At 50.8% G+C, this 16,230-nt stretch overlaps 1 pseudogene; it reads right to left on the reverse strand.

The window, feature by feature from the left end:
* Positions 1 to 13,106: 13,106 nt before the first annotated feature.
* The window catches only part of LOC144123829 (stomatin-like), a 41,455-nt pseudogene continuing 38,331 nt past the window's right edge, over positions 13,107 to 16,230 (reverse strand).

Below are 16,230 nucleotides of genomic sequence, written 5' to 3' on the forward strand. Positions count from 1 at the left end.
TAGTCCTCCCCGCAGCCACTTACCCTTTCAGTATGGCCTCAGAAACTTTCTTGATGAACGCAATGAGTGTAATCAACCTCTCGCCATCCTCTCGTGGGCAAAATACGATGCGGATGCGGTGCCTTTGGCGACACACTTTTTCAGCCCACACAAGCTGCTAACTGGCAGCCTATTTGTTATTTCCATGCTCATCTTGTTCTCAGGCCAGACACTGATATTCATGTGTTTGTCCAATTTCGCTTTTGCGGAGCAAATAAATGCAAACATTTCCCGTTGACGGCTTTGGCGGCTAGTTGCGTTCGGATATACCCAGGTTTGATTCTATGCTAGAAGCACAGATCTTGAGCAAGAACGCGGAATACTAAACCATAACGGACGTACCGAAGCCTCCCTGAAAAATAAAGAAAAGCGCGAAGCACGAGCACTGTTACGTCGGTTGTGAAACTCCAAGAAATGCGACAATTCCTCGAATGAAGCTTTCGGCGCGATCGAACAGGTTTTGGCAAAAGGTTGCGAGACACGACGAGAATATGTAGCGAAGTCTAAGCAGTTTACGCGCTGTTGTTATTAGACAAAATGACACCTGGAAGAGAAATAAAAATGAATCGCGAACAAAACTAGCAGAGCATAGCGCATGGTATACACGAGAGCAATTATGGCCTCCTTTGACTGCCATAACCCTGTGTATGCGCCGGAAATAAAGACGTGGCGAAGAAAGCGCGTAAAGGTGGTTCCAATTAAAACAAAAGATGCAAGAAAATTGGCTATGGTTTAGCTCTGGTTAACCCTGGTTTTATTGCGAAAGCTTCATTTCCTCGGCACGTCGTCTATGCAGCTTCTCGTTCCGACTCTCTCTAGAACTGAAACCGGTCTCTTCCGCAGTTAAGATTCACTCCGGGACGTGGCACGACTTCTTCTAGCCGCATCTTCGTTACGACGCTTCTCGAGTCGGGCGGCGCGTTCTTCTGGCGTCTCTTGTGCGCGTTGTCTCCTCCTCGCTTCGTTCTGTCGTTGCTGCGTCTCTTTCGCGCTCTCCATAAAGACAACACACCGAGGCGAAGCGCACATATATATACCCTCCGCGAGGCGACACCTCCTCTCCCTCTACCCCAGCGGAGCACATCTGGTGGAGCGCGGCTGCGGCGTTGCTAGGCGACGGCGGCTCAAGATCGTTCGTCGGCCACGGCATATGGCTGAAGTGCGCGACGAGCCGAAATGGCTCGCTGTCTGGCGTATTGTTGCTTTAGCAACAAAAAAAGAGCATAGACACAGAGGTCCGGTTCAGCTAGCAGGAACCGGAGGGAGACCACGAGGAACAAATACTGGCCTCTGCTGTACGAGTGTTTACCAAGCACCTGCATTTCCTGCATCGTCTCATCGATGTGGGTCCGCTAATCTAATTTATAGCTCCTGGCTCTTTATCACGCCGACCAAGCGGGCTGCGCGGATCTCACAAGGCGCCCCTTGTTTTACCAACGTCCCTTTCGACGAGAAGACGCAAGAGGCAAGTGTATTTATGGCTGGCCCGCCTTCGTGTTCTTCCGTTCATACTGCGCAGGATATACAAAACGCACGTGCATACTCAGGACTCACTTCGGCTCCACCCCGCCATAGCCGCAGATTGGAAAGCGCGAAAAACAACAACAACAACAAAATAATAAAGCAGGGGAAAGATTATACCGCAAGCGGAGAAAAGTATCCCGGCCTGCATTTCGCATTTTTACGCCCTCGCACAAAAACCGCGTTGCACCGCGTCGTGGAAAGCCGAGAGCAAATCAAACCCGGGCTTTTTACGTTTTGTTTAGTTGAACAGAGCTAGCCGCTTGTTGTTATGTAGACAGTACCGCACGCTCACTTTTCGGTTTCCCCCCCTTAGGGGTGTTTGAATTTTCCCCACTTGCGTGAACGGTGGGGTGTTACTACTTTTTACTCCTGTTCGCTAGCCCGTGGCCCGTTCCATCCAACATAAGAGCAGGCTAGCTCGGAAATAATACCTTTCACGCTGAAAATTAAAATGGAAGCGGGGTCTGCCGAAGGAACACAGCGCGACGCAGTCAGCGCGCTAGAATCGCGCGGCGGTGGCTATATCAATTTAATTCCGGCCGTGTTTGCTCTCTTGCTGCCTGTTTGCGCTTTCAAAAATTAAATAGGGGCCCGGGGCCTATAAACTGCCGGGCGTACCTTTTTCGTCGGTGTTTGTGAGCGTGAGTCGGTGTGAATGTGCTTGGTTCCGCTGGCTACATTTTACTTTCCCTTGAGAAGTATTAGAACGTTGCCGGCACTGATTCTTGACCTGCTCGGCTGAAAAACTCCAATTTCAACTTGTCCACATATCGCGCGGTAGCAAATCTTGTTCGTGTTTTCCTAGCAGAACGCGTTTATCGATAAAGGTTAATAGCTCGGGTTTTGCGCGTCTAATGAGACTGCCGTCATGCGCGTAGGATGACCATGCCTTTCGGATACGTTTTTTTTCTCGATTAGAAATGAAACATGCGGGCTTCTTCTTGCACTAAAAAAAAAAAGCTGGTATTTTAGAGATTTTTTTTTTTGCAATCCGCATCGTTTCAGCTGCGGGGCTTCAACTACGCCTCATTTTATGTGCAGCGAATGTCCTTTTAATGGCAGCGTCGGTTTCTCTGCCGATTTAGATGCGAATACGTTGCCCCGCTAGATTGTGCGGCCAATTCCAAAGCGTAGAGTTTGGTAGTTTGCATGCTACTGCTCGACTGTTTACCTCGTTTGTAATAATCCAAATGAGAATTTGTCTCGCGACTCGCATTGGCCGCAGTGGGCCTCCTCCTCTTCCGTTCCTTCGTCTTTCAAATACGGCTGCTCGGCCGGTACTGAACTTCGAATGGCTAATTCACGGGAGGAGGAAGATTTTAACCTGATTGCTCTTACTATTTTCTCAGAATTGCTTATTCTTGCTCTTGAAAGAAGAGGCTGTTTTGTTTAAGTTTTACTAGTTTGCATGCTAGTTTGGGCCGACGTCATGGGAGACGTCGGCACGTAGTGACAATGCGCGCTCAATTTTAAAATAATTTGTTGAAAACTGCGGAGAACAAAGAAAACAATATCCACCGCTTTGTTCGGGTATAACAGAAACAGAAAGGCTGTTACAACCGTGCTGTTTTTGGTATTATATCTTTTTCTTACTCACGAATACTCGTTTCGCAACAAACATGGGCAAACTGTCCACGACCAGGGCTACCAGCCAGTTGTCAGCTCTTAAATTGGGTTTACAATATCAATACAATTCGCATTCACCTGCGTGCAGACTCCACTTCACTGAACAACAGTAATTTTCTCCAGAAATTATGGCTATGGCTTTTTTTTTGTTATTGTTCTTTTTGTCCTGCGCAGCTTACCCTTAATTAGGCGGAAACCTTCATAAGTTCTTGCTTCCTCGATCCGGGTTGCGTAGACGCATTCGGCGGCTAAATTTTTTTTCCATCTCTAGTATGTATTTCTTCTCTGTTTCGTTATTTACTGGTTTGCTTTAGTTCTTGCAACGACAGCAGAATGCGCAACATCCATTAAAATGCGCATGCTTTCAGCCGCGGTAAAACGCGATTTTGTCGCTCACTCCCCCATAGGCGGTGAAAGAAAGTGATTCGCTTCCCACCACTTAAAAAATACGTGGATTACGAGAAACACTTTTGTCTGCTTGTACAAAGCAGTGTGCAGAAATGTGTTGACGACCGCTGCGAACCGCATCTTTAGTTCGTCGCCGAAGCCTTAAAACAAAACGAAGACACGTGGGAAAATGGTTGTCGCGCATTTCAGTGCCAAGAACTCCCTGAACCACTTTATCCAGTAGCATACTACCTGGAAAAGCAAAGACAGTGCACTCCCAACAGGAAATCACCCTCTAAATGTGGCTGCTATTCACAATTCACCAAACACTAAGAACGTGACAAGATAATGACAAGGTGCAAAATTTTCTATCTGGCGCGGTGGAAATCCGCAGTGCGCAGAATCAAGCGCGGCTTTAACACTCATCACCCCAGCATCACGCGCCCAATAACAATTCCGACGTCCCCATAATGCGTTACAAAGATATCCTGCCTGCCTTACACTGCCGCGAACAAATCGACGTGGTGCGTACTCTGCGGCTTTAGATCGACCTGGATCTTTCCGTATCTGGGCGTGTCAGCCTTTCGGGAACACATCAGGCGCAGTTCATGCGGGCCTACTCATCGTGGACGATGGACGGACTCCCTTCATCGCATTACGCTGCTCTAAAACAACTGGCTATCCTTCAACAGGCAAGGCGAAATCCTGGAAACGCCACAAGAAAGGATCAAACACCACTCAGTCAGACTACAGACGACTGTGAATATGGAGCAAACGTGATTTCACTCGTGTGCCGCTCGGCGGCATCCTCTGCGACCTCTTCGTGCGCGCGCGTTCTTGCGGCAAAGCTGTCAGCCGATCCTAGCTACCTCTACATCGAACGTAGAGGCTCGCGAACGGCGCACCGAGCTGAAAGCCTAAAGCCCCTTGATAATTTGAAAGTAGCGACACTCTCCACCGCGCCGCGCTTTCCTCCTCGATTCTCCTCGCGCGGCGGCTGTGAGCTCTGCGCACGACACGCTTTTTCTCCTTGGCGCCCGCCGGCCGACCGCAGCAGTGAGCGAAGCGCGTGTTTTTGGGCCAGCTCTGTGCTCCAGGAGTGCACAAAATTTTTGAAAAATTGCAAGAAAAACATTGAGAATGCCGAAAGTAAGGTTCATGAAGAGAATGGTTTCTTCTTAGAACTGTGTGAATGGGGAATACTGACGTAAACAAAGCCTTCAGGCGAGCTCGGTACTGCAGACATTTAAGTCACATGATAAGGTGTTTTAGTTTGTGCTCCTGATTTAGTACTGCCTCTGACTTTGTCTGTGTTTGTTTTTTTAGAGCGTGAACTCTGTCGCCGCAGTAAAACTTTGGAAAACGACCCGGGCTGGTGCACTGAACTTTAAGATCAGAGAAGGTCAAAGCGGAACTTAGTCTGTTTCGCTACTGTCAAGCTATGAGTCTAGCCATAGTATATGTCACGTGGTAAACCGTGAGTTTGAATCACTGGTTAATTATATACTTATGACTAATTACTGGAAGCCAAAATAATTAATATTGTAACGGGGGGTTTGTTACGAGGTACTGGGGCGACGGGAACGGCAACGGCAGCAGTCTGGGATCAGATCGGCAAAAGACACACAAGCGTAGCGCTGGCAAAAACTCTCGAGAGCACTGTCACCTTGTCTTCGTCTTTTCAAATCATCAGACGCATCTTCTTCTTTAGCCTTACAATCACCCCGGGGACAAGAGGAGCCATCCTGGCGACTTAGGATGATGGCAAGACGGCGGGGTCGTAGTAGGGCTTGAGGCGCTGGACATGAACGGTCTCCCGTCCTCGGCGGCGGAGATCAGGAGACGGCGTGAGGGGTTCCACGATATAATTAACCGGAGAGGTGCGCTCCAGCACACGGTAGGGACCATGGTACTTCGCAAGAAATTTTGAGGAGAGACCGGGAGTTCCTGAAGGGATCCAGAGCCACACAAGTGCACCAGAAGTGTAGTTCGGTGGGGTTTGGTCTTGGTCGAGGCGGGAGCGCTGGCGATGCTGGGTGTCAGTGGTGAGTGACCGGGCAATTTGGCGGCAGGCTTCGGCGTGTTGCGCGGCGGCGGAAACAGGCCGATATTCGGATTCATCAGGGCGGTAAGGGAGGATAGTGTCGATAGTAGCCGAGGGTTGGCGGCCGTAAAGTAAGAAGAAAGGAGAGAATCCGGTGGTAGACTGCGTAGCGGTATTGTACGCATAAGTAACGTACGGAAGGACGAGATCCCAATTCGTGTGGTCAGAAGCGACGTACTTGGAGAGCATGTCTCCGAGTGTGCGGTTAAATCGCTCAGTGAGGCCATTGGTCTGCGGATGATAGGCGGTGGTAGTTCGGTGAATCGTGTTGCACTCTTTGAGAAGCGCCTTCACCACCTCAGATAAGAACACGCGGCCTCGGTCACTGAGCAGTTCACGAGGTGCACCGTGGCGAAGGATGAATCGGTGCAAAATGAAGGAGGCGACGTCCGTCGCTGTGGCAGCCGGAAGGGCAGCAGTTTCGGCATATCGTGTAAGGTGATCCACCGCTACTATAGCCCAACGGTTGCCGTCTGCAGTGTATGGAAGCGGACCGTATAAATCAATGCCAACGCGGTCGAACGGGCGTGGAGGGCATGGTAACGGCTGCAGCTCAGCAGCAGAACGATGGGGAGGTGTCTTGCGACGTTGGCAGGGAATGCATGCGCGCACGTACTTCATGATAAAGGTGTACATTCCGCGCCAGTAGTAGCGCAGCCGTATGCGGGTGTAGGTCTTGAAAACGCCCGCGTGACCGCTGTGGGGGGCAGCATGGAAGTATGCGCATATCTCCGAGCGTAAGTGACGTGGAATAACGAGCAGCCACTTGCGACCTTCGGAGTTGTAGTTACGGCGATAAAGTAGGGTGTCACGGATCGCAAAATGGGCAGCTTGGCGGCGGAGCGCACGTGACGGTGAAGCAGCCGTCGGGTTGGCGAGAAAGTCGAGAAGGGAAGCGATCCAGGGATCCATGCGTAGCGCTGAAGGCATGTCGCTGAGGCGAAGCAAGGGCAGAGAAGCGTCGGAGGTGGAAAGGCTGGCGATCTCGGCTGGGAGGGGGCAGCGTGACAGTGCATCGGCGTCTTGATGCTTGCGGCCGGTGCGATACACGACGCGGATATCATATTCTTGCAAGCGAAGGGCCCACCTAGCGAGGCGGCCGGAGGGGTCTTTCAGGTTGCAAAGCCAACAGAGCGCATGGTGGTCGGTCACAACGTCAAAAGGGCGCCCATAAATGTACGGTCGAAACTTCGCGAGGGCCGATACAATCGCCAAACACTCTTTTTCAGTTACGGAGTAGTTGCGTTCTGCTGGTGTGAGTGTGCGGCTAGCATAAGCAACGACGTATTCGTCAAAGCCAGGTTTTCGTTGGGCGAGGACAGCGCCGAGGCCAACACCGCTGGCGTCCGTGTGAACTTCGGTAGGAGCGCCCGAGTCGAAATGGCGCAGAATGGGCGGCGCCGTGAGGAGACGGCGCAAGGTGGTGTATGCGTCGTCGCACGCTGGAGACCACAGTGATAAATCCGCACTTCCAGACAGCAGTTGAGTCAAAGGCGCAGCAATGGACGCAAAGTTGCGAATAAACCGGCGGAAATATGAGCACAAACCCAGGAAGCTGCGCACGTCTTTGATGGAGGTAGGTTTGGGAAAGTCAACCACAGCACGAAGTTTCGCTGGGTCGGGACTGACGCCCTGCTTAGAGACAACATGACCTAAGATGGTTAATTGACGAGCGGCAAAACGGCATTTTTTTAAGTTCAGCTGCAGGCCGGCGTCAGAGAGGCAGGTCAAGACGTGCTTCAAACGGGAGAGGTGGGTGTCAAAGTCCGGGGAAAAGACCACAATGTCGTCGAGGTAGCAAAGGCATGTCTTCCACTTAAGTCCGCGCAAAATGGTGTCCATCATCCTCTCAAAAGTCGCGGGGGCGTTACAAAGCCCGAAGGGCATCACCGTAAATTCATACAAGCCATCCGGTGTCACAAAGGCGGTTTTGGGGCGATCGGCTTCTTTCATAGGAACTTGCCAGTACCCGGAACGCAAATCAAGAGATGAAAAGAGTTCGGCCCCTTGCAAAGAGTCCAGAGCGTCGTCTATGCGCGGGAGGGGATAGACATCTTTGCGCGTAATCTTATTAAGGCGGCGGTAATCTACACAGAAGCGTATGGAGCCATCCTTCTTTTTGACGAGCACCACAGGCGACGCCCATGGGCTGCTTGAGGGCTGAATGACGCCGCTCTGGAGCATCTTGTCGACTTGGTCTTCAATAACTTGGCGCTCGGCGACAGACACACGATAGGGACGTTGTCGCAGCGGTGCGTGGTCACCTGTGTCGATGGCATGGGTGACAGTGGAAGTTTGGCCCAAGGAACTTTGATGTGAGTCAAATGATGAGCGAAACTGATTAAGTAAAGTGAGAAGCTGTGCCCTTTGCGGCGCTGGAAGGTTGTCGTCGATGGAGCGAAGGAATGCTTCGGTTGAGGAGGGATCGGGCGCAGCAGTAGGTGGGCTGAGTGCGGCTATGGAGAGGTGCGGCGCGTCGTCCGTCTCTTCGCGGATGAGCAGAGACGCGAATGGTTGTACCGTGCCGAGACATTCACCTAGGCGCAAGGCGTTGGGGAACGAGAATGGGTTAGACACGAACAGTACGGAGAGGCCAGCGGATATAGTCAGTACAGCGTATGGCAGAGGCAGACACTTGCGGTGCAGAAAGATAGGGGACGGAGTGAAGAGGACAGTGTCGTCGCGAAGAGGGCCGCAAGAGAGGGGTACGAGGACTGAAGAGCAGGGAGGCAGGTCAATGTCTTCGGCAACTAGGGCCTTAACACAGGCACCAGGAGGGGCAGTGTCCAAGACAGCTTCGGGCAGGTGAGAGAACTCGACTTCAGCTCGAGCACAATCGATGATAGCAGCATGGCGCGATAGGAAATCCCAGCCCAGGATAACAGCATGAGAACAGCAGGGCAGTACGACGAATTCGACGGCATAAATGGTCCCCTGGATTACAACGCGAGCGGTACACGCTGCTGACGGCTGGATGTTCTGAGCGCTGGCGGTGCGCAGTGAGAGTCCAGCAATTGGCGTCCTTAATTTTCTTAAAGAACTACACAGCTTTGCGTCCATGACGGAAACGGCAGCACCAGTGTCGACAAGCGCCATGACAGAAACGCCGTCGACGGAAATTTCAATGAGGTTAGCGGCTGACGGATGAGGCCTTTCGAAGTTCGTTGTGGACGCAGTTCTCGCCTCAGGAACTGCGGCGCCTAGTTTTCCTCCTGGTTAGCGGTGGGGCGACGTCGCATAGGCGAAATAGACCGGTGTCGTGGAGAAGAGGGCCGGCGGCTGGAGAGGGTAGAACGGTCCGGCGAGGAAGTACGACTTTGCGGCGGCGCAGCTGGTACAGAGTACTGACTCGGTGGGGGCCAGTACCCAGGAGCTTAGGGAGGAATTTCCGCGTCCGGGCGACGACGGCGGCAATGCCGAGCTACATGACCTGGGAGACCACAAAAGAAGCAAATCGGCCGATTGTCCGTTGTGCGCCAGGAATCGCTGACCCTTGGAGTAGGTCGTCGGTAAGCCACTGGCCCTCGCAAATGCGCCGGAGGCGCACTATAGATTGGCGGCTGCGGTCTTGCTACGACATCGGCATATGTCACTGGAGCCGCGACAGGAGGCGGTCTCGCGACGGCTTCGGCATATGTGAGCGGAGCCGCCACAGGTTGTGGTCTGGCGACAACGTCAGCGTATGTCAGCGGAACCGTGACAGGTGGTGGCGGATGAGCCGGTGGAAGAGCCTCAGCAACTTGCTCTTGAATTGTATGTCGGAGCGCTGGAGTCAGATATGATGGTCGGTCGGGAGCGCTCGGCAGAAAGGAAAGTTGACGTGCCACTTCTTCCCGCACGAAGTCTTTAATCTGCTGTAGCAGCGAGGGGTCAGGAGCAGGCGTGAGCCCAGCGAGCGACTCAACCTGCTGTGGCCGCTGGCGTGTCAGAATCCGCTGCTTGCGCAACTGCTCAAAGTTTTGACACAGCGTGACGACTTCAGCAACGGTACGCAAGTCGCGAGCTAGAAGCATCTGAAAAGCGTCGTCATCGATGCCTTTCAAGATGTGTTGGATCTTGTCGGCTTCCGACATACGAGCGTTGACCCGCTTGCACAAGTCGACGACATCTTCAATGTAGCTAGTGAAGCTTTCACTAGCCTGCTGAGATCGTTCACGCAATCGCTGTTCGGCTCGGAGTTGCCTGACAGCCGGTCGACCAAATACGTCTGCAAATTTAGTCTTAAAAATGGACCAGGTTTGAATATCTGCCTCATGGTTGCGATACCAGAGGTTAGCCACACCGGCGAGATAAAAGATGACGTTGTTTAGCTTCGTCACATCGTCCCATTTGTTGTATACGCTCACCCGCTCGTACGATGTGAGCCAATCTTCCACATCGTTCTCGTCAGTCCCACTGAAAATGGTCGGGTCCCGTTGACGAAGAGAGCCGGCACAGATGACAGCCTGGCCCACTTGTACGGCCTGGTGTTGGACGTCCTCAGGCATCGTGCGCGCCGGGAGAGCACGACTACGGAGCCCCAGGGCCGATGTTTTTACCCGGCTCCTCCACCAAATGTAACGGGGGGTTTGTTACGAGGTACTGGGGCGACGGGAACGGCAACGGCCGCAGTCTGGGATCAGATCGGCAAAAGACACACAAGCGTAGCGCTGGCAAAAACTCTCGAGAGCACTGTCACCTCGTCTTCGTCTTTTCAAATCATCAGACGCATCTTCTTCTTTAGCCTTACAATATTTAGTAAATTGCAATTAAAACCAAAATTTGCGCTGCAGCATCGAGTCGTATGATGTTGGAAAACTTAGGCCAACTGTAATGGAACCGTGCTAGTCAGCGATCCACAATAATCTGCGTTAATTAGTTAATTTGCTACAAAACCAAACAATGAGCTAGACGATGAAGTCGTATACCTTGCGACAGGAACAGCGCAGCATGAGACAAAGATGGGACAGGAGAGACACGACGCTTTATCTCATGCTGCGCTGTTCCTGCCGCAAAATCATGCAACAACCAGCCCAACTTTCCACCTTGCTAAAGTCATATACCGTTGAAAAGCTTAGGATGAATGCAAATGGTCTAAATTACTTTACGATACCTATTAATTAGCGTTATTGAGGTATATGCAATCATAACCACCCTTTGCATTGTAGTATCGAGTCATATACCTTTCGAAAGCTTAGGTTCAGTGCAAATGAGGTGTGCTAGTTATCGGCCAGAATTAATTAGTGCTGAATATGGAAAGAAAACTGATAGGTGTAACATTAAGAGATCGGAAGCGGGCAGAGTGGGTGAGGGAACAAACACGGGTTAATGACATCCTAGTCGAAATCAAGAGAAAGAAATGGGCTTGGGCAGGGCATGTAATGCGAAGGCAAGATAACCGCTGGTCCTTAAAGGTAACCGAGTGGATTCCAAGAGAAAGTAAGCGTAGCGGGGGCGGCAGAAGGTTAGGTGGGCGAATGAGATTAAGAAGTTTGCAGGCAAAGGGTGGATGCAGCTGGCAAAGGATAGGGTTAATTGGAGAGACATGGGAGAGGCGTTTGCCCTGCAGTGGGTGTAGTAAGGCTGATGATGATGATGATGAATATTTAACTGCAGTTAAATCCTAAATTTGCACTATAGATAGAAAACTAATGGCAAGCGTAAACGCGTTATGGTAGCTGGCCAAACTTAAAGAAAAACATCACAAAAACAGACCTAACATTCTAACTAGACTTAACACGAACTGCTTTGAAATGTTTTTATTTGCTTTTGCATTTATTGCGCACTTTCAATGCGATCAAGAAGCGCGGACAACCATTCATCGAACATTATTAGGCACTGGTGCCAAGGAAGCGCAAGAATATACTCGGTATACCTATGAGAGCACGCATTGTTATCTCTAGGCAAGATGAACGCCTCTCGATAATGTAATATTATACTTGACACTGAAAATTCGTTTCAGTATGTAGTAGGGGATCTAAAGCTGATATTTTGATTAGGCATCACCTAAAATGTATCATTAAAGAAAATGAGAGCATGGTCTGCAGGATGATTTATATTCGCGCACGCAAAAGAACCTTGATTGACAAGATACACGTAACAGGCGGCAGTATCACATAATATTCAGCATCCGCGCTAGTGTAGATATATGTGCTATCCAGTATTGATGACAGTTGAGAAAAACATGCTCAAGGAAATACAACAGTGGTCTATGTCATAGCCCAAATCAACATCACTTTGTACATCTATGCAGCAGTTTCATGCAGGCGAAAGTTAATGGACAATGGGATCTTAGGATAAAAGACTGTCTGTTAAAAATTGCCTATTTGTTGTTATAAAGACGACGCTACAGGTGCAAGAACTAGCACGCTTTGAGCACGGTCGCTATTTCCAGAGAAGATGCAAAGCGCGGATGCTTTGGAGATTCGTTCCGTTCTGGCCTCGCATGCAAAATAACCTAAAAACGAAGCAGCAAACAACCTTCGAATGATGCCTTCCAACAAACGGTGTCAACCATTTTTTAGGCGTCGTGGTTAATCCTTATTTAAAATGAGTTGCCGGGCGGGTTGGTATTCCATGCTTACATTCACAGCGCAAAGACGAACACGGACACGAGGGGGGACACCACAAAGCACCGACCTCAACAACGTGAAAATCCCCCAACGAGAATATATATGCTGCCATTCATACCGCATAACCATCATCAGGCCGCTTGCTGCTGTTGTACGCGCAACAGCACGACATAGCGCTTGCACGTTGCAATAAAAGCACGGCGCTGTAATATTCGCTCGCCGAGCGTGGGAGAAAAATGGAGCGGAGCAAAAATTAAAACACAAGCAATACGTCGGACCCGCGCGTTTCCAAGGGCAACGGCAGGGAGACCAATTGTCGCTCAGGAAATCGGGCGGAGAGCCGACCCTCAGGGAAGGGGCGAGCAAGGGGCGAGGAGAAGGCATGGGGGTCGCGCGGCGGCGGCAAAGTTCAATGGTTGGCGGTACTTTCATATTATCAAGGGGTTTTATGCAAGCCGGACACAGTGCGCCACCTCGGCACAGGGAAAAACATCAAAAACCCGCATGTCCCTAGGACTGAGCACGGGTGTAGGTGGCAGACGCTCCGTTTCTTCGAGAGCGCGTTGTACATTGTCACGCAGCGCGCGACGAGGCCCCACTTGCCCTCCAATTACGGTTCGTAAGACATAGCCGGCGAATTGCGCCAGAAAACGAACGCGTGAGGCAACATGACTTGGAGAAAACGGTCGGCACATTATGCGCGTCTCAGCCCGCAGCGATTCGAGTGCAGGCCTCATGATGGTCGTTCTCCATGCGAAAACAGAGAGACGGGGGACGCGGAGGAAGACGCGCATCCTTTCGTTCTGCGGGGACAGAAGTAGGCAGGGGACGCCGGAAGCGACGCCATCGCTTCCATCAGGGTGTCCGGCGCCTCCTCAGTCGTCATCGTTGTCTCTGGCGAGGAGGCCGCGCACCAGTTCCAGCGGCAGCGGGAATACAGTGGTGGAGTTCGCCGCGAAGGAGGTGAGCGTTTGCAGGTAGCGCAGTTGCAGCGCCGACGGGGATTCGGCGATGACTTCGACCGCCTCCTTCAGAGAGCGCTGGCGCACGCTGCTCTCCTTCGGCGGCGATCACCTGCGCGGAGAGAGAGCGGCTGTGAGGCTCACAGCTCGGCCGAGAGATGGCAGCACTCGTCGAGCGAAGTGGTCATAACGCATGTCTTAACAGTTACTTGCGAGAAAAGCTCTCATTAGCACGATACACCGAAAAAAAAATTGCCTACTGCAATTCGCGGGCTGTAAGAGTGGTGGCGTCGTGCCCAGCTACAGAGAATTTACAGTTCGATCGCGATAAGATTGCGAAGAAGCCAGCAGAAGCATGTCGCAAGTATGCAGAGAAATGACCTCTTTGCAGGAGGAACGACACCTTCTTTTTTTCTTTTTTTTTGGAAGGGAGGGGGCTTTTTGAGGTTGCGATTATAACGGAGACGCACGTCTGACTGAGGGAAACATTTACTGGAATATTTGGTTTCCTCGTACGACACCCATAAGTTCATGGCGTTCCTGAAGCGTTGGGAAAAATGTAGATGAGCTCTGGTTTCCCGTTAATAAGCAAGTTTGCTGACGCATGCGCACTGCCATAGCAAGTAGATGGCGAAACCAACTGCTTCGTCCTCGTGATAATTGGATCACAATGCTGGTGCAAGGATACAAAGGATGCTTTGTCCCAAGGATACAAAGCAATCCGTGTGCAGTCATGAACGAAAGTTTACGGGATGCGGGTTCATGGAAAATAATTTATTTATGGGTGGTCAGGCCAAGCACTTACACGAAATGCCTAAAATCATAATGGAATCTGCATGCTCCATCTGCGGCAAAGAACAATAGCTGAGTGGGTATCGAGGGAACGTCGTAGTAAAATTTTTTCCGCAAACCTGCATCCCGTAAACTTTTGTCCACTACTGTAAAAAGTCACGGGTGTCGGCATTCAGCTGCTGTCCCTTGGGGTGGAACAATTCCTCGCTCGAAGCATGTTCAAAAGCTAAACCTCCGGACTACTTTCTGCCGTGTCTAAAGGCCCGGTACTTTACTTTCTAAACCCATTGAAACTTGCAGCCACTCGTCAACATCAATGCCAGCTGCTTTCGTGGTTCATGCTGATTAGGTGGCGAGCTTGGCCACACGGAGTCCACCTGACGTTCTACCCAAGAGCGAATTTAATCACGTTTCACAGCTTGTGAGGAGGCCTAGAAGGAAAAATAGTGCACACGTTACCCCATCAACGTGCCACACAGCGCTGGAAGCTGTCGACTGCCCGTAAGAAAACTCACTTCTGCATGCGTGCAGGGTGTTGTGATGGATTTGTAATCGCATAAGCGGTTGCTACGGGTGTTTCCAGCTTTCTGAGATGATTATCGTGTGACGTTTCTCGCACCTCGCTCTGATCGTTAGCATATGGTTATTTTTGTTCAGTAAACTCGTTTTTAAACCCCACAAAAAATAAAAAGAAAAAAGGTAACCAACACCATGGCGGGGCTTTCCGACTCTGAAGGTGGCGCTTCGCGTGACGTATCGATTACGACAAAAGCGTTACCAGACAAAACCTTCGCGCGTTTTCAGCGCCCGAAATAGCAACAGTACGCGACGATGCGTTCATCAAATGCTTTAATTGTCGGAAAACGTGCGCGGGTGTTTTTGTTGAGCAAGCGCTGACCGGGGAGCGAGAAGCGGGCAATGTTCGTGAGACAGGAAGCCCAGATTTGCCCGTAAAGATAACTTTAATTGAGGTGACAGTGTACTTAACCTTACAGTTCGACTTGCGCCGAGCCGAAACATCCATACTTCATTGATGCCATGTGCAGCAGTCCGTGAAAACTCTCCACTGCCCATAGAATATCTCTTTAACGTCCGAAGTTAGCTGCCTTGCGACAGTCAGCTTATAGGAACTCGCTCTTCCTTTGCTAACGCCGTTTCGGTAATCTTTCCTTACTCATTACGACTCAACAGCTCTCGTGCTCCAGCACGTGGCTATCAACGTTTGCGGGGTGGGGGGGGGGGGGGGGGGGGGTTACATCCCCGAAGCCCGCTGAAACTAAATCAACGATAAGGGTTCGTTTGTTTCGTTGCTTTTGCAAACGTCATCTTGTCTTCTACGCCCCAATAGCATTAAAAGATCCCACGGCCCGCCTAAAAGATTTCCATGGCTGTCAAACTCGACACAGTGCCGGTATTTCCAAAAGAGCAATTAAAGAAAGAAATACCGTTAAAAAATGTGGCAAACATGCGTAAATGCACCGATATGCAGACTCTGGCCAGAGAATCGCATGCTCCGAGTATCTGCCTGACCCCGTCGCTTGCGACGAAGCGGTGTGCAGCTTACCTTCGCTCTGGCCTCGCGAGCCGCCTCTGCTTCAGCGGCCATGGCTCTTTGCAGCTGCACTGGGAGCCGGACGTCCTTGCTGCGAAGCACGAGTCCGACAATTTCAATCAAATTCGAAACACAAGGGTGTGCAGAAAAAGTTTGTTTGGAGGAAGTCGCATAGGGGAAGTGACATCTAACTTCAGTTTTGCCGCATCTAGTCGGCAGGGAGTTGACTGAAATCTCCGAATACAAATTCAATGGAGCAAGATGCGAAGCGAACGTAACTGGTATGCACAGTAAATATAGGTAGAGTTCAACAAAGGTCGAAGACGTGTTCCTGGTGAGGTTTAAAATATGCGCGCCACCACGGCGGTCCATGGTTTATCCATCAGCCCGATGTATATCCGATATTGTGTTCTGTCAAAAGTGTTCCGCAATGGAACAGTCCCTTTTGCAGCGCTTGATGACGAAACTAGTAAACTGATCAAATTCGAAACTGGCTGCCATGCACAATTACGTTGCATTTCAGATTGAGACGGAGAAGCACACTTAGAGTGACAAGTTGTTGGGCCGCGGGCCCGGCTGTATGCAATCAAGTTAGCATATGAGTGGAGAAAAGAAACGCAAAAGTAATATTTGCTTAACTTGCTCCATTTGCACACTTCACCTTAACTGTTACTGCTTTCATAGATTTAAAAT

This window comes from Amblyomma americanum, chromosome 1 (assembly GCF_052857255.1).
Source record: "Amblyomma americanum isolate KBUSLIRL-KWMA chromosome 1, ASM5285725v1, whole genome shotgun sequence".
Lineage (NCBI taxonomy): Eukaryota > Metazoa > Arthropoda > Arachnida > Ixodida > Ixodidae > Amblyomma > Amblyomma americanum.